This window comes from Nicotiana tomentosiformis, chromosome 8 (assembly GCF_000390325.3).
Source record: "Nicotiana tomentosiformis chromosome 8, ASM39032v3, whole genome shotgun sequence".
Taxonomy (NCBI): Eukaryota; Viridiplantae; Streptophyta; class Magnoliopsida; order Solanales; family Solanaceae; genus Nicotiana; species Nicotiana tomentosiformis.
The window spans coordinates 31695004-31717153 of NC_090819.1; the positions used below are offsets into that span (position 1 = coordinate 31695004).

General features: G+C 40.6%; 1 non-coding gene across 1 annotated transcript; it reads right to left on the reverse strand.

Annotated features, from left to right (window-relative positions):
- Window positions 1-382: 382 nt before the first annotated feature.
- Window positions 383-489, reverse strand: LOC117274025 (small nucleolar RNA R71). The gene has a single exon (XR_004504086.1). It is a non-coding gene; the product is annotated as a small nucleolar RNA R71 (small nucleolar RNA).
- Window positions 490-22150: the final 21661 nt, after the last annotated feature.

Below are 22150 nucleotides of genomic sequence, written 5' to 3' on the forward strand. Positions count from 1 at the left end.
AGCTCCCATGCCTGGGAGATCACTGGGTGATTATGCTAGACCGGTATACAACCAAGGATTATCAAGTGTGAGGCCACCTCCAATTGTAGCAAGCAACTTTGAGTTGAAGCAAGGGTTGCTTCAAGCGCTTCAGAATTGTTGTGTCTTCAGAGGGAAGATGAACGAAGATCTAAAACCACATCTAATGGACTTCGAGGAGGTTATGAACACCTTTCATTGCAATGGTATATGACAAGATGCAGTGTACTTAAGGGCTTTACCCTTCACATTCAAAGATGATGCAAAGCAGTGGCTTTGAAGCTTGCCCACGGGATCGATCAGAATATGGGAGGAGATGACCAAAATATTCTTTGATAAATATTTCTCCTTAGCAAAAACGGGAAAGTTTAGAAGAGAAATTCATAACTTCTGCTAGAAAGATACAGAAATTATTTTTGAAGCATGGGAGAGGTTTAAGGAGCTTATTCGAAAGTGTCAACATAGCGGAATTGAACTCTAGATGCAACTCCAAGACATTTGGGATGGATTGACACCGGCCTCGCGTAGAACATTGAGCAATGCAGCAGGAGGCCCGTTGATGAAAAAGAATCCAGAGGAGATAATTACAATTCTTGATGAGTTATTTGAAGATACAGATCAATTGACCTCTGAGAGTGCTGAAAGAAGAAGATCAACTGGTGTTCACTAGGTTGATGCTAATACATCTTTGTAGGTACACCTTGATGCTATGGCTAAAGAAATAAGGAAGCTAACCTTGGCTACAATACAAAATGAGACGCATGCAACTTGTGATATATGTGGAAGAGGACCCCATACTCATGAGTGTCAAGCCACAACTGAGGAAGTGAATGCGGTGGGAAATTACAACTTTAATGCAATGGGTCATAAGCACCCCGATTTTTCATGGAGTTCACCTGGGGTACTCTGAATGCGTGGCAACAAAACAAACCCAGATTTCAGAGACAAGGAGCTCCTGATTTTATAAATCAGCTGAGGCAGCAGTTTGAGCCTCGACAGCCCAATCAACCTGGTTTAGAAGATCTCATGAAGGCCTTCATTGTGAAAACTAATGAAAGATTTGAAATACAAGGGGCAGCAATTCGGAATTTGGAGAAGCAAGCGGGACAAATTGCAATAATATTATCTGAGAGGCTTCCAGGCACTCTCCCCACTGATACTGAAAAGAATCCCAAAGAAACAGTGAATGTTGTAACCTTGAGAAGTGGGCAAGTGTTGAGAGATCCCACCCCAATCCAAGAAGATGTGATACTTGAAAACGAAAGTGAGGAGCAGCTGAAGAATGATGTTGATAAGAAGAAGAAGAAATGACTGATGAAAACTTAGAAGAAGAAGATGAAGGAAGAAAAATTGAGAAGGAAGGAACATGAGGAGAGCAAGCATATGCCGGCGCTACCTTTCCCCCAAAAGCCATACAGAAAAAGCTGTAGAAGCAATTTCAGAGATTTCTAGATATGCTAAAACAGGTTCATGTAAACTTACCATTCACAAAAGTGCTCTCACAAATGCCTGCTACTGTCAAATTCTTGAAGAAGATCCTTACAAAGAAGAGGAAAATCGGGGAGACCTCAGTGGTGAAGCTCACAGAGCATTACAGCGCGATATTGCAAAATAAACTCCCACAAAAGTGCGGAGATCCAGACTGTTTTACTATACCTTGCTCATTCGAAACTATAAATTTTGACAAGTACTTAATGCCTCTATCTATTTACAAGTAACTGGAGAAGAAGATTGGAGAGATAAGGCCGGTGCCAATATCTTTTCAGCTGGTAGACCAAACGATTATAACACCCGAGGGGATAGTGGAAGATGTGTTAGTTCAGGTGGATAAGTTCCTATTTCCTATAGATTTTATATTGGTGAATATGGAGGAGAACAAGGAGGTCCACCTCAACCCAGGAAGATAATTCTTGGCAACAGGTAGAGCTATATCGGATATACACAAGAGAAAGGTTATGCTTAGAGTGGGTGAGGAGACTGTGACGTTTAAGATGGATGTAGAAAAGGGGTGCAAAAAGAAAAACCAATTGTAAGTGTTGAGTAGAAAGTGAAGGGTTCAAAAGAGAAGGCTGCACTGAGCGAGAATGATAAGTATGGGGTGAACCCCAAAAGGGCTAAGAAGAAACTGTCTGCATGGATGTGTCCATTAGTTCGGGCGTGAGGAATGGAGCCCGACTTCGACTTAGACCCCGACTAGATATTCAGGAAAGTTTTCTTTACCTTATGCATTTTAATTGTTTGTCAAAGGGACATGCCACAACTTTAAGTATGTGATGGGGGATATTTGTATGTATGTATATTAGTTTTAGTTTTCTTTTTGTTAGTTGTAGTAGTTAGAGATAGAAAACAAAATTGAAAAGAAAAACACAAAAATTTTAAAATTTTTGATTTTTTCCGACGATGGATATCATGCAACAGGTTTCTTGAGGGATTAAAGTCGAAAGAAAAAGACAAAAATATTTTCTTTTATTAGGTAGTGTATTAATTCCCCATTGGTTTTTCTTTGAGCTGCGGTTCTTTTCCAAGGGTTTTGTTTGAACTAGGTGTAGTTAGTTTTTTTGAGGAGTGGGAAACCATGTGCGGTGCTTTGAATTGAAGGCAATATCTCTTAACTTTCTTATACGTTGAGAATAGTGAGTGCTTTAGTTGTGACACTTAGGCTCAGTTCTTTACTCTTGTATATGTCCTTAAATTGTATGATCTTAACTTTGCTTAACTATTTTGACTAGAGTATCTTGAAAATATCATCTTGAGTGAGTTATGTGCCATGTGTGTGTGAGGTTTTGTGTTATTCTGTGCATTGCATTTGATGTCCAGAACTTGTCCCGTGTATTTGCAAAGCGAAATAGTAGTAGTATTCAGTCTTGGAAGTGATTTAGGCATTTCTTTGTTGAGCCAGTTATATGCGTTTACCCACCTAATTGTTATGCATCGTATTTAACCCTTTTGAGCCTGTAATCTTGTTTCTTTGGCAACCATATTACAAGACTTACCTATTTGTTCGAATTGACCATCTATTTGAACCTTGTACCTCTCGTGAGCACTTAAATTTGTTATGAACTTTGTAAAAGTTGAAGTGTGTGGTGGATGGTTTGGCTTTTGAGTGGAACTAATGAAATAAGGAGAAAGGTACACTGTATTGAAAAAGTAAGAGCTTCTTGAATTGATAGAGAAAAGAAAACAATGTTGTATTGTTGTGCAAAATATTCTATGATAGTAGTAACTCTTGATGTAATTGTGCTTAAAGAAGTAGGGAGTTAATGTATATTGATATGAATGTGGAGTTATGGTTTGACATAAGTGTGGGGTTTTGAATGGTTAATTGTATATATTAAAGTTCTTAGGGAGGTGTAGTCACTCTTATATCTAAATATATCCTACCCATCCTGTAGCCTACATTACAACCAAATAAAGTCCTACTTGATCCTTGACTGAATGAGCTCAATTAGTAGAGTAGTACACTACGGGCAAGCCTATGGTACGTCTTTTGTGGCATATGAATGTTGTTTCTGAGAGTGAGCAAATTCTTTCTATCTTGAGTTCCAAATTGTTCTAAACTTTTATTGTGTGTGGAACTACTCTCTATTGTTGTGTGAGGGAACTTGATTCGTGAAGGAAAGGTAATGTCATTTACCTCTATGTTAGAGTAAGTGAGCGGGTTATAAATAATGCGTGGTGCTTTTGAGACAAATTTTGAGGCTAAGATGTTACGGTATTGTACTTAGTTTGTTTTAAATATCCTTGGTGTGACGAGTTATGAGAGTTGTTGAAAAAGATCGTGTCTTTGTGAATTGCAGTTTGATTGCTCGAGAACGAGCAATGGTTTAAGTGTGGGGCACTGATGGTAGGCTATAATCCCAAATTTTAGTCGCGTATTGCACTCTTATTCACTGCACTTTAATTGTTTTGAGCTTTAATTGGGAGTGTTTTGCACTTATTGTGTGTTTTGGAATGAATTTATGTTATCCTATACTTTAATTTTATTTGTGATGAATTGCTCCATATATATGGAGTAGTTCCATTTAGGGTTTGATGGATTTGGTGTACTGATGATTGTTTGTGGATTATAACTATAGTTTTATGTATTGGATCATTTTGGATGATTTAATTGTTGTATCTATATTCACTAGTTCATATAATCGAGAGAGGCATAATGTGTGATATCCTTGCATTATATTGTTGGTTGAGTTCATAGATTCTTCTAAGTAATCGAAAGAGGCTAGTTGAATCATCGATTAAACCTAGTTAGGAGAATAATCGAAAGTGGTTTTCCTAAAGACCAATCCACTACGCATTCTTGTATATCTTCATGTGCTTAAATTGGTTCATCTCGTGAGATTAAGACTTAATCGAGAGAGGAGTTTTTGCTGAACGTTTGAGCTAATAATTGAGTGAATTCAAGAGACTCACTTAAACATTATAAGTGAATTACCTAGAGTTAGATCCCAAACAATTGTCTTGCACTTATCCTATCAAAACTCTATCTTCTCTCATTGATAACCTTCTTTGCTTGTTCCTTGTGGCGATTGTCATTAGTCAATAGCTTTAGATTCTTCCTTAATTTTAGTTAGAAATCATATAAATCTCAATTGTTGATCATCTTGGATAGCAACCAAGCTAGAAACAATGAGAATACTGTTTAAATTCAATCCTTGTGGAGACGATAATTTTACTAAACTATATTTGATTAGCGAGAATAATTTAGGTGTGTGTTTCGAGCTCGTCAGATACTGATAGGGAGTGGTGTCTGTCGGGATTGTTTGATAGTTGTCTCATGTGTTTTTCTTTGCATATTTAGTCATATTCGTGTTATGCTTTTTGAGTTTTAGCTTGCAAGGTGTGTGACCAGGTGGCATTGGATGTGACTTGTTTATTTGAGTGAATAGTCATGGCATCTTTATGTTTCTTGCATCGTTGTCTGTGTTATGAAGGTTTAGAATAGGGCTCTAGCTAATATGAGCTTAATTGGCGGTGCTGGATTTGATTATGGACAGCTGTGGTGGCCAGAGTTGTTGTAGGCATGAGTTGTTGCAGCTGGTTAAGGCTGATATCGTGTGTTAATGTGGGAATCAGATCTTTGGGAAATTATTGGATAGTGAAAAGTTTGTTATAAGGCTTATTAGTGTGGGTTGGAGGAGAAATCTTTAGTTGAGATGGTGTTGTCAGGCCAATGTGGGTTGGGGTGACGTGTGATCACCCGCGAGTCTATGTATGGTGAGTTCATTCAGTGATTTCGTGGCTTCGACACGGTTCATGGCACGTTCCAGGTCGAACGTTCGTTGAAGAGGGGGAGAATGTAACGACCAGACCAGTCATTTTGAGAATTAGCATTCTGTTCAGTGTTTTATGGTCTCGAGCAGCTTTATATTAAGTATTATGACTTGCGTGTGTGGCCGGGTTTGATTTTCGGATGAGTCGAGATCAATTTGGAAGAATGATTCTTATTTTAAAGGCTTAAGTAAAAAGAGTTGTCCGGAGTTTAACTTTTGTGTAGACGACTTCGAAATGGTATTTTGATGATTTCAATAGCTCCGTATGGTGATTTTGGACTTAGGATTTTGGCCGGATTTGGATTTGGAGGTCCATAGATTGATTTGACGCATTTTTGGAAAGAAATTGGAAAAGTTAAAGTTTTGGAAGGTTGGGAGATTTGACCGATAGTTGACTTTGTTGATATCGGGTTCAGATTTTGATTTCGAGAGTTGGTATAGCTTAGTTGTTTCATTTGGAACTCGCATGCAAAATTTGTTGTCATTCCGGGTTGATTTGATATGTTTCGGCGCGAGTTGTAGAAGTTGAAAGTTCATAAGTTCACTAAGTTTGATTGGAGGCACGATTCATAGTTTTGATGTTGTTTGATATGTCTTGAGGCCTCAAGCAGGTCCTTGTTATGTTATGGTACTGGTCGGTATGTTCGTACGGGGTGCCGGGGCCCCAGGTGTGTTTCGGACGAGTTTCGGATTGGTTCCCATGATTTGGCAAGTCTGGTTCTGGTGCGTCGCATCTGCACATTTTTGGAGCGCATGTGTGGATCCGCTTCTGCAAATTATGGTCACTTATCCAAGTTCTTGCGTGATCAGGAGTTCCACTCCTGTGGGTTGGTGAACGCAGGTGCGTGGCCGCATCTGCGGTGTGTCTGTTGCAGATGCGAGTTTGTGGCTTAGGGTGACTGTCTGCTTCTGCAGTTTTGTCTCACTTCTTCAGTGTCGCAGGTGCGACCTTCCTTGTGCAGATGCAAAGTTTGGACTAGTAGGCTGTCGTCGCAGGTACAAGAGAGAAGATGCACTTCTTTGTTTGCAAAAGTGAAATCGCTGGGCAGAAAAGGCCAAGCTCGAGGGTTTGATTTCATTATCCATTTTTAGACCTAGATAGATCAGTTTGTGGCGATGTTTCGAGATATTTTCAGGGAATTCATTGGGGTAAGTGTTCTTTATCCAGTATGGAATATATTTCATGATTTCATCATTATTTTTATCATTAACTTAGTGAATTGAATGAGAGAATGGGGATTATTGTAAAAACTGTCAAAAATTTAAAATGAGGATTTGAAGGAAGATTTGATGTTGGAATTGGATAGTTTTGGTATGGTTGGACACGTATCGGAATGGGTGTTCGAATTTTGTGAATTTTGTCGGGTTCCGAGGTGAGAGCCCGGGATTGACTTTTTTATTTGAATTTTTATTTCTCTTTCAAGATCGAAGCTTTTTTATCTTTTTTAAGCAAATATACTACTAGGTTATTCACCAAGTAGCTGATATGTATATAATAAGTCCCAAACTGGGAAAAAGTTACACACTGTTCATGTAAAAGAAAAACAATCAAACAAAGAAAGCCAATGGCTATTCCTACATAATACAATGTAGCAGTATATCACAACCCGCACTTTGGGGTTCTGACTTCGACCAACAACTGATGAGAAAAGGCTCTTCCGATTGTTTGACGCAGGCCTGTCTATTCAGGTAACTTGAGCTTTTTAATTTTAAGTATATATAAGGGGGGTATAGGTGATGAAAGCTCCGACCTGCCTCCCCCACATGTTCTGCCACCAAGCCGTATTGAATGAGCTACCTTGAAGCCAAACTCAAGGGCCTGCCTGGATGACTCAAGGGAGTGTCCTAGGTATCCATACGAGTTAGGGAACTCTATGGACCGCGCAATGCCTTCGAGCTAGCATTGGGCACCAAACAGGCGCTAGAGGTTGATATGTGGGACGGCTATGCCCCACGGGCTGCCAAAATGTTGGACAAAGACCTCCATGCCAATTGGATACTTGATGCACGTATCTTAGGGGCATCATGTGTCGACTTATGAGCATGGCTTGGGTTCAACCATGAGAGCGAGGGTCCGTTGGCCTAAACATGCAGTTGTGGGGCGACATTGCACTATTCGGGATGGAAGTGTGTCGCGAAGGCTATGTATGGGCACGGCCAGAAAGACGCACATGACAATGGCCAAGGACTAAAGGTTGTCTTACTCGGGCGAGGCGCAAGCCGGGTGCGGATGCACAAGGCGAGTGTCAAGCTTGAGGATTGGGATGTGCACGCGAGAGTGATGCTCAGTCTTAGGAAAGGGACAAGACTTGTCCTAAGCCAACCCCCAGGGCGCGCATGGACAATGATCCTAAGACGAGAAGTGCCACGACATGTCTAGGGCCAAGTGCCTAGACATTTTATGGGAGGCACAATTGGGGTGAGCCTCATGGGCGAGCTCCACCAACAGGCATAGGATCGTGCTTGAAAATTTAGGAAAGGAGATAAGCTGGCCTGCAGCACGGGAAACTGCAGGTGCCGCACGGCCAATTCGGTGCTGCTGGCGAGTGTAAGGAAACGGGTCCGTGACACGTGGTATTAGAGTTGATTAAGGCCATACTATGCCATGACACAATGTCAAGGCAAAATGGTGGAGATGTCGAGTGCATATTGGATGTCAGTACAGAGATCATGTCAAAGCAGAGATTGATGTTCACATGCCACCAGAGATCGAGAACCCGATACCTCTGGTCGAAGAAAGAAATAGGCGATTCCATTTTCTTTCGAAAGTCTAGGTTTCTATTGAATGAGGTGATATGCCGATGAGTCGGATGGTCAAGAGAAGGCTATGTTTTCCAGGTCGTGCAACCATATTGCAAAGAGTGGGAGCCATGGACTATAAACATTCGGCATGATCATAGCGAAGATCTTGCAAAGGATGCATGCAATGCATCATTTGAGTGTCTTTCCTACGGGATAGACTTTTGGATTGCCTGAGGGAATTGCCAAGGTGAGGATACGAATTTGAGGAAATAGCAAAGCTTCAGAATTGGGCGGATTTCCAGGTTGGAAGATGTCATCATTCTGGAAAGAGGTACGCCGAATGATCGGGGACCATTGATAGTCCAAGTGAGAGGAACAACCGGACCGGGAAGCCGTGCTAGCAGGACCAAGTGAGTACCTGACTATAGGGAGAGTATTGATGTACTACCGGGAGCATTGGGTACTTGCTGAGGATGTGACAGTTGGAAAACAAAGAGCTTTGTTCGGGAATACAGCGATGCTATGACTTTGAGAATGTAGTACTCACCAAGAGTCGTCCCAATAGCTGGCTGAATGCCAAGTGGGACGACAGCGCTAAGAAGTATCCTCCACATTGAGTGTGGGAGGATCCCGCCTATGCAAGAGGCATAAGGGCCAAGTTGTGAGTTCTGAAGCAAACACATCTTCAAAGGTACTAAGGGCAGGGAAAAGCTACGGGAGCGAAAGACTACGGGAGCTATGCTGGAGGGTGTTATAAGGCTATGTGAGCAATTGAGCTACTAGAGCCACGCCAAAGAGCACGTTGATGTGCTTACCATTGAAGGAAAAGCTTCAGATGGACATGAAGTCCGTGAGGGTCATGGTGTAGTTGACTAGTATGGGTCAACTAAAAAGTTAGACACCAGAGGGTGCAAGTGCGGAGGCACTTTCCAAGTGAACACCGAAAGGAGGTGAAGTTCAGAGGCACACTTGGAAGATACTTGGGGGAGAAATGGATGGGGCATGATGCCTTTTGAGAAAGGACTTCGAGGAAGTCCAACCCACAGGGCCAAGGGAGCCGCGAAGTACATACCTGAGGGGGTAGACTTTAGGATGTCGTAGGCCATGACAGAATGAGTGTAGGAGGATGTCACAACCCGCACTTTGGGGTTCTGATTGTCTGACATAGACCTGTCTACTCAGGTAACTTGGACTTTTTAATTTTAAGCATATATAAGGGGGTATAGGTGATGAATGCTCCGACCTTCCTCCCTCACACGTGTTGCCACCAAGCTGCATTGAATGAGCTACCTTGAGGGAACCTCAAGGGCCTGCCTGGATGACTCAAAGGAGTATCCTAGGTATCCATACGAGTTAGGGAACTCTATGGATGACGGAATGCCTTTGGGCAAGCATTGGGCACCAAACAGGCGCTGGAGGTTGATATGTGGGACGACTATGCCCCGCGGGCTGCCGAAATGTTGGACAAAGACCTCCATGCCGATTGGATACTTGATGCACCTATCTTAGGGGCATCATATGTCGACTTGTGAGCATTGCTTGGGTTCAACTATGCGAGCAAGAGTCTGTTGGCCTAAACGTGCAGTTGTGGGGCGACACTGCACTATTCAAGATGAAAGTGTGTCGCGAGGGCTATGCATGGGCATGGCCCGAAAGACGTACATGACAATGGCCAAGGACTAAAGGTTTCCTTACTCGGGCCAGGCGCAAGCCGAGTGCGGATGCACGAGGCGAATGTCAAGCTTGAGGATTGGGCTGTGCATGCGAGAGTGATGCTCAATCTTAGGCGAGGGACAAGACTTGTCCTAAGCCAACCCCCAAGGCGCGCATGGATTATGATCCTAAGACGAGAAGCGCCATGACATGTCTATGGCCAAGTGCCTAGACATCTTACGGGCGGCACAGCTGAGGCGAGCCTCATGGGCGAGCTCTACCAATAGGCACAGGATCGTGCTTGAAAACCTGGGAAAGGAGATAGGCTGGCCTACAGCGATGGGAACTGTAGGCACCGCACGGGAAATTCGGTGCCACTGGCGAGCATAAGGAAATGAGCCCATGATAAATAGCATAATTGTAGATGAAAAGTACTTAGCTGCTAATTTGAAATGTCCAATTGTTGCCGCTGACAATGAACAACAAAGCATTTCGGACATCTTCACTTTGTGTCTGTAGAATTTCAGCACTATAGTTGATACTGAACAAAAGCCTTTGATATTTCTTTGCTAGAATGAGCATTGTAGAATGATACTACGACTGGTAAATAACTCATCTCCAGACAGTCGTTGAACTGGACTAAGTTGTTCTGCTTAGCCATCTATAGTAGACCACAGTTGAGCGTTAAGATAAAGGAAAACCAAAATGGTGTTGTTGTAGCAGCAGTACTGTACCAGGCGCAATGGAAATAATATGTGTAATGACAACCCAAGCATTCCCAGTAACTGTAAGGATCTAAATCGCACCAGCAGTAGTTAATTTGCAAAAACAGTACTACTGATGTTCTGCTGGTGCAGTTGAAGAAGGAGTGTTGCAGATGTAGAGTCAAATAACACTTATTTGTACATGCCACTGCCCATGCTTCATCTTGCAATTCTGATTTTCCATACCAGCTTCCAAACATTTCGTTACAATCACTTTTGCATATAAGCGTACCTGGATGCATTAAGGTATTCTCGTACTTCCTTGTCCCTATGCTATGTTCAACTTATCGCTTGGTTTGAGCCATCCTCATATTTTGTAGTATTTGAGAAGGAAACCTTGTGATATTAGCATTGATATATTGTGGTTTTAGAATATTTCTTTTGAATGCTGCATTTCTTGATAAGGGTAGCGTGATTTTTTGCATCTTAGTGTACAGGCGCACAACAGAAGGAACTGGACATTCATTTTTTGCACACTCCTCCCATTGTTTTCTCACATCATTCCATTGTTGCATGCTTGTGCTCATCAGCAAAGTGCTAATACCACCCATAGAAGTTGCATCACATCATGATGTATACGTACTGTAACTTTCCCTGCAAAACAAAAAACATTGTTAGGCGTAAAATTCACTTTACTCTCTTCCCTTAGGACTTGAGTATGGTGGGGAACTCTACTTCCACCCTTCTTTCTCATCCCCTTTTCCTTTATCTCCCTTTCTATTCCTAACTCCTTCCAACCTTCACACGCAGATATGGGCATTGTGATTTATCATTATTAACAATCCGTCTACTTTGAATATCCAGCTGCTCAAATCCATCACATTTTATAGAGCCTACATCCAAAGTATAGTTTGCCAAGTGATCCGCCAACTTAATCCCTTCCCTTAAAGTATGAGCCACGCTAATATTGCATCTAGTCATTAGGACTTTAATTTCCTCCACAAACACAGCCACATTCCATGGGACAATCCAAATCCCATCCAAGACGTTTTTGAGTAACATGGAATATGTATGTAATATGATTAGATAATAGTGATGGTCTAGGCAGTACGTGAACGCTTCAAGTATGGCAGTTGCTTCAGCTTCTGTGTTGGTGCCTTCATTGATCTCCTTGCCACAAGCATACACTACATCCCCTTCTTCATTTCTTAGCACATATTCAATTGAACTCCTCCCTGGATTACCCCTTGAAGCTCCATCAGTGTTCACCTTGATCCAGCCAGGACTAGGGAGCTCCCAAATGACCTTTGTAACCTTCAACTTTGGCAAATAATTCTCCATACAATTCAGCAAGTTTGGCCACTTATGAGGTACATTTTGAAGGCTTCGTTTCCTTACTTTGACGAGTGACTGGAGAGTAGTCGATACCTGGTAAATGACCCTACTGATAGTTACTGGTTCATCATGTTTATAACCATTTCTTCTCTTTCACAACTCCCACACAATGATTGATGGGACAGCTTGCATGATAGGTCTTAGTCTAGGGATCACTTTGGCAGTCCAACACTTGACAATTGCTTGATGTAGAAATAGGCCTTCTATGGGTATTCTTGCATGTGAAAGGAAATAAGACCATACCTTTTGAGCAGCAGATGACTTCATGAAACTGTGGTGGACACTTTCTTCCTCCGGTATCGCACAACACCAACATCTAGAAGCCATTAGATATCCCAAACTTCGCGTAAAGTCATCTAGCGGCAATTTGTTCTTCCATACATTCCACATGAAGAATGATATTTTGGAAGGCAATCCCTTTACCCAAATCATGTTGTAGGCATGAAATGAATCATTCCTTCTCCTAAAAAATTCCCATGTTGATTTCACACTAAAGGCACCCTTTGTTTCTAGCATCCAGTATGGTTGATCTAGTATATCTGGAAATCTTGGGGGACTTATATTGTTAATGATATGGGAGGCCAAATCTTCAGCAGTATTTCTATGATTTTTACATCATTCCAACCCTCATCCAGTACTACATCTCCTACATTTTGGATGGTCTCATTGCAATAAAAATCTGGAGGTGTGATGAAATATAATGCACCCAAGCCCGAGAAGGTTTCGAACCAACACAAACATGATCCCATCTTGATGTTCCATCTAATTTGATGCTCAATGAGATCCCTACATTCAGGCATCTTCCTCCATACATGTGAATCATGTCTCCAAGGCACCACCATTGCATTCAACTTCTTATATTATTTTTGGCTCATGAATGAACTCCACACAGTAGGTTTTGTTCTAAAATTCCACTAAAGTTTGCAAAACAAAGCTTTGGATATATCATGCAAAGATCTAAATCCTACTCCACCTTCTTCCTATGGTAAGCATAGAGTATCCCATGATTCCCTATGTCTCTTTCTCCCATCGACTGAGTTACTCCAAAAAAATCTACCAAGTAATTTATGGAGTTTGTTGATGACATACCTCTGAGGGTTTACTGCCGAGAGGAAATGAATAGCCATACTTTGAAGGACGTGAGAGATCAATATTTCCCTTCCTCCTATTGACAATAATTTGCCTTTTCATGATTGTAACATATTTAGAATTTTAGTACTAAGCCCCTCATAGTGATTCATCTTCCTTCTAGTATAGAAAATAGGACATCACAAATAAGTAAATGGAAACTATTTCTTCCCAATCCCTGTAATCCGTTGTATCTTAGCAACCACTTCTTCCTCAACTGAATGATGCAAATACACGGCAGATTTAGACTTATTGAACAGTTGTCCAGATGTAACCTCATATGCACTTAACACTTCCATAATCAATTGAAGTGAAATTGCATCTGAAGAAGAAAAAATGATAGCATCATCGGCATATGCAAGATGATTGAACTTAGGACTCCATTTAGGCAAACCAAACCCACCAAAATATAGGTTCATATATAGACCATTTAGACCCCTTGAGAGAGCTTCAGCAACAAGTATAAATAGTGTGGGTGAAAAGGATCACCTTGCTTGACGCCTCTCGTCGACTTGAAAAAACTATAAGGTTGTCCATTCACAAGAACTGAATACCAATTGTTGGATATAATACCATACACCAAGCCAAAAAATCTCTCATTGAAACCTATCTTCCTTAATACCTTAGTCAAAAATAGCCAAGATAATCTATCAAACGCCTTAGTCATGTCCAACTTTATTACCACATTAGGCCCAACTTTTGTTCTTAACCTTATGTCATTACTTATCTCTTGAGTTAGCAAGACATTTTCAACAATGATCCTACCTTTAACAAACCCCGCTTGTTCATCAGAAATTAGGTTAGGAAGTAAGCCAACTAACCTTTCAAGTAGGACTCTTGAGAACATCTTGTTAACGAAATTACTAAGATCAGAATTGTCTCCTATGGTTTTTATTTATGATATTAAGTTATTTTGGCTAGATTTGAGCGGCACAAAGGTTATTTCAAACGAAAAGGTCATTTTAGAGTATCGGTTTAGCTTCTTTGAGGTAAGTATCTTGCCTAACTTTATGTGGGGGAACTACTCCTTAGGATATGAGTCGTTTATGCTATTTGTGTCAAGTGAAGGCTGTGTACGCGAGGTGACGAGTATGCACTCGGGCTTATTTGTGGAAATTTGACCTCATTAAATCCTTAGGTTCTTATGTTCATTAAAATTAAGTTGTCTTATCATGTTAAATCCTCCATTTGCTAAATCCACCCTTACTTCCTATTGTTTGGTGTTGATTGATTCACGTTCTACCCTTATTGCCAAATAAACTCTTATGTGCCTCAGTTGACGTTGTTGCCTCTTTTATTGCCATACTGTCTCCTTTCGTAATTGCTTGACCTTGGTTGAAGTTTTTGTCATTCCTTCCATTGTTGACTTATCCTTATTTGGAATCATTGCTACCTGCTATCTCTCTTATCGTTGAGTTGTGCTTAGTTGGAAACATTGTTACATGTCATCCCTTCAATTATTTAGTTACTCTTTTTGGATATCGTCGTTACACATTATCACTCCCCTTGTTGAGTTATTCTTGTTGAAACCATTATTATTTGTTGTGCCTTTCTTTGTGAGCTCGTTCTTCCGTTTCTTTGTGTTCAGTAATTCTGGTGTTGATTTACTTCCCGTACTTTCGTGTTATTGTTATTGTTTTTATTGTACTCAGTGTTGTTGAGCCGAGGGCTATGCGTGGTGTGGTATTGGAATTGTTTTGGACAAATGTTGTAGCATATGGGCAAATGTGGTGAAAGTCATTATATCGTGTTGCTATGTTTTCGACACACGTGGTATTGTTGAGAAGATTGTTGGGGTATTCGCACGCCAGTTGTCCGTGATATTGTTATTATTGATATTTGAACATGCGGTGTGACAAGGAGGGATATATATGTGGCTTTGCGCATGTGGCGAGGCAAGGCGGGAATAATATTGTTATGCGCGTGTTGCGAGACAAAGAGGGCATTTACTTTATTATTGCGCACGTGGCGAGACAAGGTAGGCTATCTCATGGATAATTTGTGACGACTTGTGATGTCCTGGGGGCATTATTATTGATGATATTTGTATAGTGGTATGCCTACCTTGTGTGAGTTATACATTTATCATTTTGTTGTGTTGTTTCCTGTATGCCCTGCGTTGTCTCCACTCTTACTTGTTGACTTGAGTCGTGATAGAACACTTGCACAAGAATACATGTAAAGAATCACTCTTATCGGTTTAAGAAGATGAATCCGGATGTTATTCACCATTTAAATGTATGATCGTTTACTTGCCTTATGTGTGAGAGTTGTTCTATTGGCACGTGAGTTGTCCGTGTGGTCATGAGTCATTGTATTTGTTGGCATGTGAGTTGTGTGTGCGGATATGCGGTATTAATGGTATTGGAACGTGATTCGCCCGTGCGTTATAAATTGTAATATGGGCACAAGATGCCAAGTGATCAAGGTTCATGAACTGGGGACTCGTGAATTGTGACTATGAGATGAAGTACCTCGGGGAAATTCTAAACAAATCTTGTGTGAAAGTGGTTGCTCTTATTGCGTTGTTACTTGTTTTTCCTTAACTGGTTCACCGGACTTAAACTGTGTTTAGCTTACTCTATGGCATTGTTACATTTTTGTTCCTTGTTGCTCATTGTTGTTTCTAGTGTTCTATTGTGAGTATTGTTTCACTATCTTTACCATGCTTAGCTTTATATTGACATTGTTTCCCTGTTTGTTTCACATTCATACTTGTACAGGTTGTTAACTCTAGTAGGTGTCTTGACTGTCCCTCGTCACTACTTCACCGAGGTTAGTCTTGATACTTACTGCGTACCGCTGTGGTGTAATCATGCTACATTTTCTGTACATTTTTGTGCAAATTCAGGTACTTCGGAGTTGGTTGATCACTAGTTAGTTGTTCGGGCTTTGCTGTGGAGACTCAAGGTATACCTGTCGTCACATTTGCAGGCCCCGGAGTCACCTTATGATTTTGTACTTGTACTGTTTGTTTCTATTCTGAAACAGTTGTACGTAGGAATTTCTTAGTAAACTCAGTAGAGCTTATGACATGTACTACCGGTTTTGGGATACTGTGTTGCACTTGAGATTATTGGTTTACTATAGAAATTTTAGTTTCATGCTTCATAGTTATTTATGGTTAAATTCTGTCATTTAATTCAGTAAGTGTTAGGCTTACCTAGTCTTAGTGACTAGGTTCCATCACGACGTCCTACGAAGGGGAAATTAGGGTCGTGACATTTGGGCAAGATGAGGTTTAGTCCAATCGGATTTATATAATGTATATTGGAAGAAAATATCACTAATCTGTTCAGAATGAGGCAACGGTTCTTGTGGAGCAAAGAGACTCCAGGAGTTATTGGCGGTTGGTGAAGAGTTTCTACACAGCGCTTTCATCGTTGAAGTTTTGTGAGGGTTGAAATAGGGCTTGTATGTGTTATTAGGTATGTTATGGGCATCGGGTTCATAAATCTGCATCTATTGTTGTTGGAGGATGTTATTATGGGCATATGAATTATGCGGTGCACTATTATTACAACATGGGTGTAAAATCATGGTTTGGTACGGCTTGTTGAAACTGATACGGTGTGTGTATGCTAGAATATGATCTTTTAGGAAATTTCGGATGTTGGAGTTTAGTTTCTAGGCTTGTGGGCTAAGGTAGCAGGAGGTATCTTTAGTTCGGGTTGAGCTAATGTGCTCGTATGGATTATGGTGGCTTGTGCTGGTGCATGAGGTGTTAAACAATGAATTTTGGCAACTTTGTAAAGGTTTTTGGCCCGTTCAAGGATGAACGTATGTTTAAGTGGGGGAGAATATAATGACCCGACCGGTCGTTTTGATCTCTAGCACGTCGTTCGAAAGATTGAGACCTTGAGTAACTTCACTTCATGTATTATGATTTGTACGTGTCATCGGATTTGAATTTAGGGAAGTTCGGAGTTGATTTGGAAGGGAAATTCTCAAATGGGAAGCTTTAAGTCGGAATAGTTGACCAAGGTTTCATTTTTGAGTAAACGACATCGGAATCAGGATTTGAAGGTTCCTATAGGTTTGTAAGGTGATTTCAGACTTAGACGTATGTCCGGGTTAAGTATCGGATTGTCCGGGAATGATTTAGTGCTTATATTTGAAAGTTAGCCTTTTTGAAGGTTTGAGATTTGCTAAGTTTGAATTAGAGTGGAATTTGTTTCTATCAGACTCCGGGCAATGTTCCGTGACCTTGGATAGGTTCGTTTTATTGATCGCAACATGTGTGTGAAGTTTGGTCATGATGCAGTGTGTCTAAGTGTGATTCGGACGCGTTCGGCGAAGTTTGAAGGTTTGAAAGTTAAAAGAAGGATGCTGACCGTTGATGCATGGTTTTGATTTTATTTGTGGCATTTCGCGCCATTGGATAAGTTTGGATGAGGTATTGAGACTGGTTGGTGTGATTGGACGGGGTCCCAGGGGCCTCGGATGTGTTTCGGATGGGCTAGGAGTCATGTGGCCATGTTTGGACTGTTGTTTCTGATGTTTGGTGCTTCCTTCTTCGCAATCGCGACTGGTGGGTCGCGTTCACGAAGGTCTTTTAGGCATCTTACAATTTGTACTTCGAGTTCGTGAAGCTTTGGGGGAGGTAGTGAATCGCGATCGCAAGATCGATTCCGCGATCACATAGAAGGATAATCGGGAAGGGGCACCAGGTAAGTGTCCTATGCATTCGCGTGTGAGGCGTCGCGTTCGTTTAGGGACGATGGAGTTGGTCACTGCATTCGTGACCAGTGTGTCGCGTTCGCGAAGAACAAATTGGTAGTTGGGGAGTTTAGTCTTCGTGATCGCGAGGGCTTTTCCGTGATCGCGAAGAAGGAATCGTTGGGCATACTTCAATTTATTTTGGGACATGGCCCATTTCTCTCACACTTTAACATAGTTCGGCGATTTTTGGAGCTATTTGAGGCGATATTTTCATCACCTATTGCAAGGTAAGTTATTCTCCCTAATTGTAAGTTAAATACATAGATTATATATGGATCTTAACATGAAAATTGGTAAACATTGTGGGATTTTGGAAGAAAACTTACAAATGGTATTTTTTTTATTTTGATAACGAAATATGACATGTAATTAGGAATAAATTATATATTTGAGTTCGTATTTTTATTGGTAGTATTTATCTTCGAGAATTTTCAGAATTCGGGCACGTGGGCTTGGGGGGTTGTCTTTGTTGACTTTTCGAGCGGAGTTGGGAATTGTTATAAATTGATTAAATTAGGAGTTTTTTGAGTATATTTTGATTGGTTTACACGTTGTTTGGGTAGTTCCGGATCGTTGGCATTGGTTTGAGGAGTAAAAGGGGAGTTGGAGCTGGTTATCGGATCTCAGAGTGAGGTAAGTCTTTTGTCTAACCTTGTGAGGGGGAATTTACCCTGTAGGTATTATATTTGTTATGTGCTGCATGTTGTGGGGCTACGCACGGATGAGGTGATGAGTGTCCGGGCGTATGCTAGAATTCTTGATTAGGTCCGGGTAGATTTAGACTCACACCATACTTTAATTGTATTATTTGAGTTATCTTTGCCTATTAACATGCCTCAATTATCATATTTAGCCTGAGACTAGACTTGCATAAGGTATCAGATTTCGATTTTAGATATTTGGCGAGTCACTTGATTAGCAAAAGAGATTTACACTTCCTTTTACGAATTTCTCCCATGTTGTACGAAATTGTTCGAAAGTTTTTTGAATTCCATAACTCAAACATATATTTGTGAGTGGGGCTAGTGACCTGTCAAGACTTTAATATTCCTATGGGATCGGGCTAAATGACCTTAGTAGGGATTGGGTCGTACGCCACGGCAGGAACTCGTTCCATTACTCTTATAGGGTCAGGCCGCTCGCCTCAACAATATCGTGCATAATACGTTATATAAAGTCAGTGTACCCGTGAGGTTTCCTGACTCAAGATGTGACCGTTTATTCAGGGATGAGCATTATGTATTCCATTTGAGGACGTACCCGATGTTTGAGGACTTCGTGTTTATTCTTCAATTGAGGATTTAATTATTTACTTATATCTGTTCCCACAGTTTCACCTGTTATGCCTCATATCTGTTTCCTTTTATTATATCGGATTTATTAGAGCACGAGTAAGTATTGATGTCGACCCCACATTACTACTTCTTCCAGGTTAGGTTAGATACTTACTGGGTACGCGTTGATTAACGTACTCATGCTACACTCCTGCATTCATTGAACATGTAGTGAGATATGTACATTTTGTGTACATCTTGGCGCATAGGCGCAGCTGCTGAGGAGACTTTGTGGTGAGCTGCATTCTATGTTACGATGCGCAACACACAGAGTCGCCCTCTTATTCATTTATTATATTTTGTCTAGTTTATATTCCAGACAGATGTTGTATTAGTATTTTACTTCCTAGTAGATGCTCATACACTTGTGTCACTGGGTTTTGGAGATTTAGATTCTATTCTTGGTTTATATTTGACCACGTTCGAACAATTAAATTAATGACATCGGTACTTTCTTATGAAAATGAACGATTTCATTCATTTGTTTCATTATTTATTTCGAGATGCATGTAGACTACTTATTAGCATGTTGATTTCATGGTTGGCTTTGCCTAACGACGGCTATAGGCGTCATCACGACCTATAGTGAAATTTTAGTCGTCACAATTTAATTCTAAAATCACGTGCAAAATTAACTCTAGTAAATTTAAGAATATGAAAGGGAATACAACATTATACCACATCGTCATACATTTTGTTTGTCAAATTTGAATGAAAGTTATAAGTTTGGAAAATTAACTTCTATACATTAATAGTTAAAAATAAATAAACTCAATATTAGATCACCAAAAAATCCTGAAAATAAGGTATATTACCTATTATTAAATATTAAAACTGGTGTAAAAATATTTACACTACCAATACATAAAAGTTAAATTCGTCTCTTTATGATCAGGTAATCTAAGTAAGAATCAGCAGCTTGCAAGTAAGATTTGATTTTTTTTTCTTTTACAAAATTGTCAATTTTCACTAGTTTTACAAGGTCTCTGCTATGAACTTTTGTTTTTCTTGAATTCAATACCTACACCTTCTGTTTCAGAACCAAGTTTAATTGTGTCCATTTTGATAGCCAAAATTCCACCAAGCCACCATTTAAGAAACTCATATTCACTGACCCTCTAGCATTACTATTCTCAAATCTTGCAATGGATTATTTCTCTGTTCCAGCTTCCGAATTCGTCATTAACCATTAGCTATTTTGGTGAATTCCCTCCACAAAGCGACGGTAGTAACCCGCCAAACCAAGAAAGCTCCTAATCTCCGTGGCTAACTATGGTCTGGACCAATCTACACCGCCTCTATCTTCTTCGGATCCACCTGAATACTCTCACTGGACACCACGTGCCCTAAGAATGCTACTGAACTGAGCCAAAACTCGCATTTGGAAAACTTTGCATAAAGCGTCTCCTCCCTCAATCTCTGTAATACAATCTTTAAATGCTGAGCGTGCTCCTCCTGGCTACGAGAGTACACCAGGATGTCATCAATGAATACAATGATGAATCGCCTTACACAAATTTCTAATCCACAAATCTAATTTGATGTATATGAGATGAAAAGGGACCATACAGAATGGTTCGTTAAGCACAAGGTTGATCTTCAACCTCTTGTTACTGCTTTTCGTGAGATGATTAATTCATACCTTGACCCTTATGAAACTGATTATTATAAACTTCACGATGTTATCTCTGGTTTGAGGTTACACGAGAATAGGATGCATTTTTTGTATTGTGTGACATCCCAGCCGGTTATCGTGTGTATTGTAGCTCCATTCCCCTGTTTATTACTTATTTTATGTTCACTTGTGTTAAGTGACTTTTGGGGTGGTTGTTTTGGTTTCGGAGATATTTCGGAATGAAGTGTCCCAAGGTTGGAATCTTTAGTTGAAAGAGATTACCGGATATTGACTTATCTGTAAACGGCTCCGGAATAAAGTTTTGATGGTTCCAATAGCTCTGTTTGGTAATTTGAGACTTAGGAATGTGTTCGGATATTGATTTGGAGGTCTTAGGTCATTTTGGCTTGAATTGGCGAAAGTTGGAGAGTTGAAGGTTTGGAAGGTTGAGAAGTTTGACCGAGAGTTAACTTTGTTGAACAGGGCTCGAATTTTCGTTCCATGAGTTGGAGTAGGTCCATTGTATCATTTATGACTTGTGTGCAAAATTTGAGGTCAATCGGAGTTGGTTTGAAAAGTTTCGGCATCGAATTTAGTAGTTAGAAATCCATTAGTTTCAATAGGCTTGATTTGGGGTGTGATTCGTGTTTTTAATATTGTTTGATGTTATCAGAGGCTTCGATCAAGTTAGCATGATATTTTAGAATGTGTTGGTATGTTTGGATGGGGTCCCATGGGACCTCAGCTGAGATTCGGATTGGAATCGGAATGATTTTTGGAGTTATGAAAAATCTGCTATGTTTCTGTTCTGGGGAAACTGCACCTGCGAGGTTCTGGCCGCAGGTGTGGTGCCGGAGAAGCAGCCATAGGGTCGCAGAAGTGTTCTTGGGTAAGCTGGGCAGTGGCCGCAGGTGCAAGATTATTTTCGCCTCCGCGAGCCCGCAGATGCGTATTTGTTCCCGCAGAAGCAGAGGAGGAGCTAGATTGGGAATTCCGCAAAAACGGATAGTTGTGCGCATAGGCGCATCTGCAGGTGTGCGCTGGGGGTCGCAGATGCGGCGGGTCGGCTTTTAACTGTGTTCCGCAGATGCGGATTGTTGAACGCAGAAGCGGTACTGCAAAAGTGGTGATCTTGACTGCAGAATCGGTTTTTCTAGACAGAACATAAATGTCGAAGGGTTTGGCATTTTACTCATTTTTATAACTTGTGGAACTTGGCTATGGGCGAATTTGAGAGGGATTTTACTACAATTCAAGAGGTAAGTGACTTTTAATCACTTTTGTCCATAAATATTGAATACCCATTAATTATTTCATCTATTTCTCATGAATCTAAGTCATAATTTGGGGATTTATGGACTATTATTGGAGAGTGAAATTTGTTGATTTTGAGGGGCGATTTGTGCTTGAAATTAGATGATTTTAGTATGGTTGGATGCGAAATTGAATGGGTGTTCGGAATTTATAAATTTTATCATATTTCGAGGTGCAAGCCCGGGGTTGACCTTTTGGGTTGACAAATTGATTTGCGTTAAAGGCCTTAGCATTATCTATTGGAATCACTTCCTA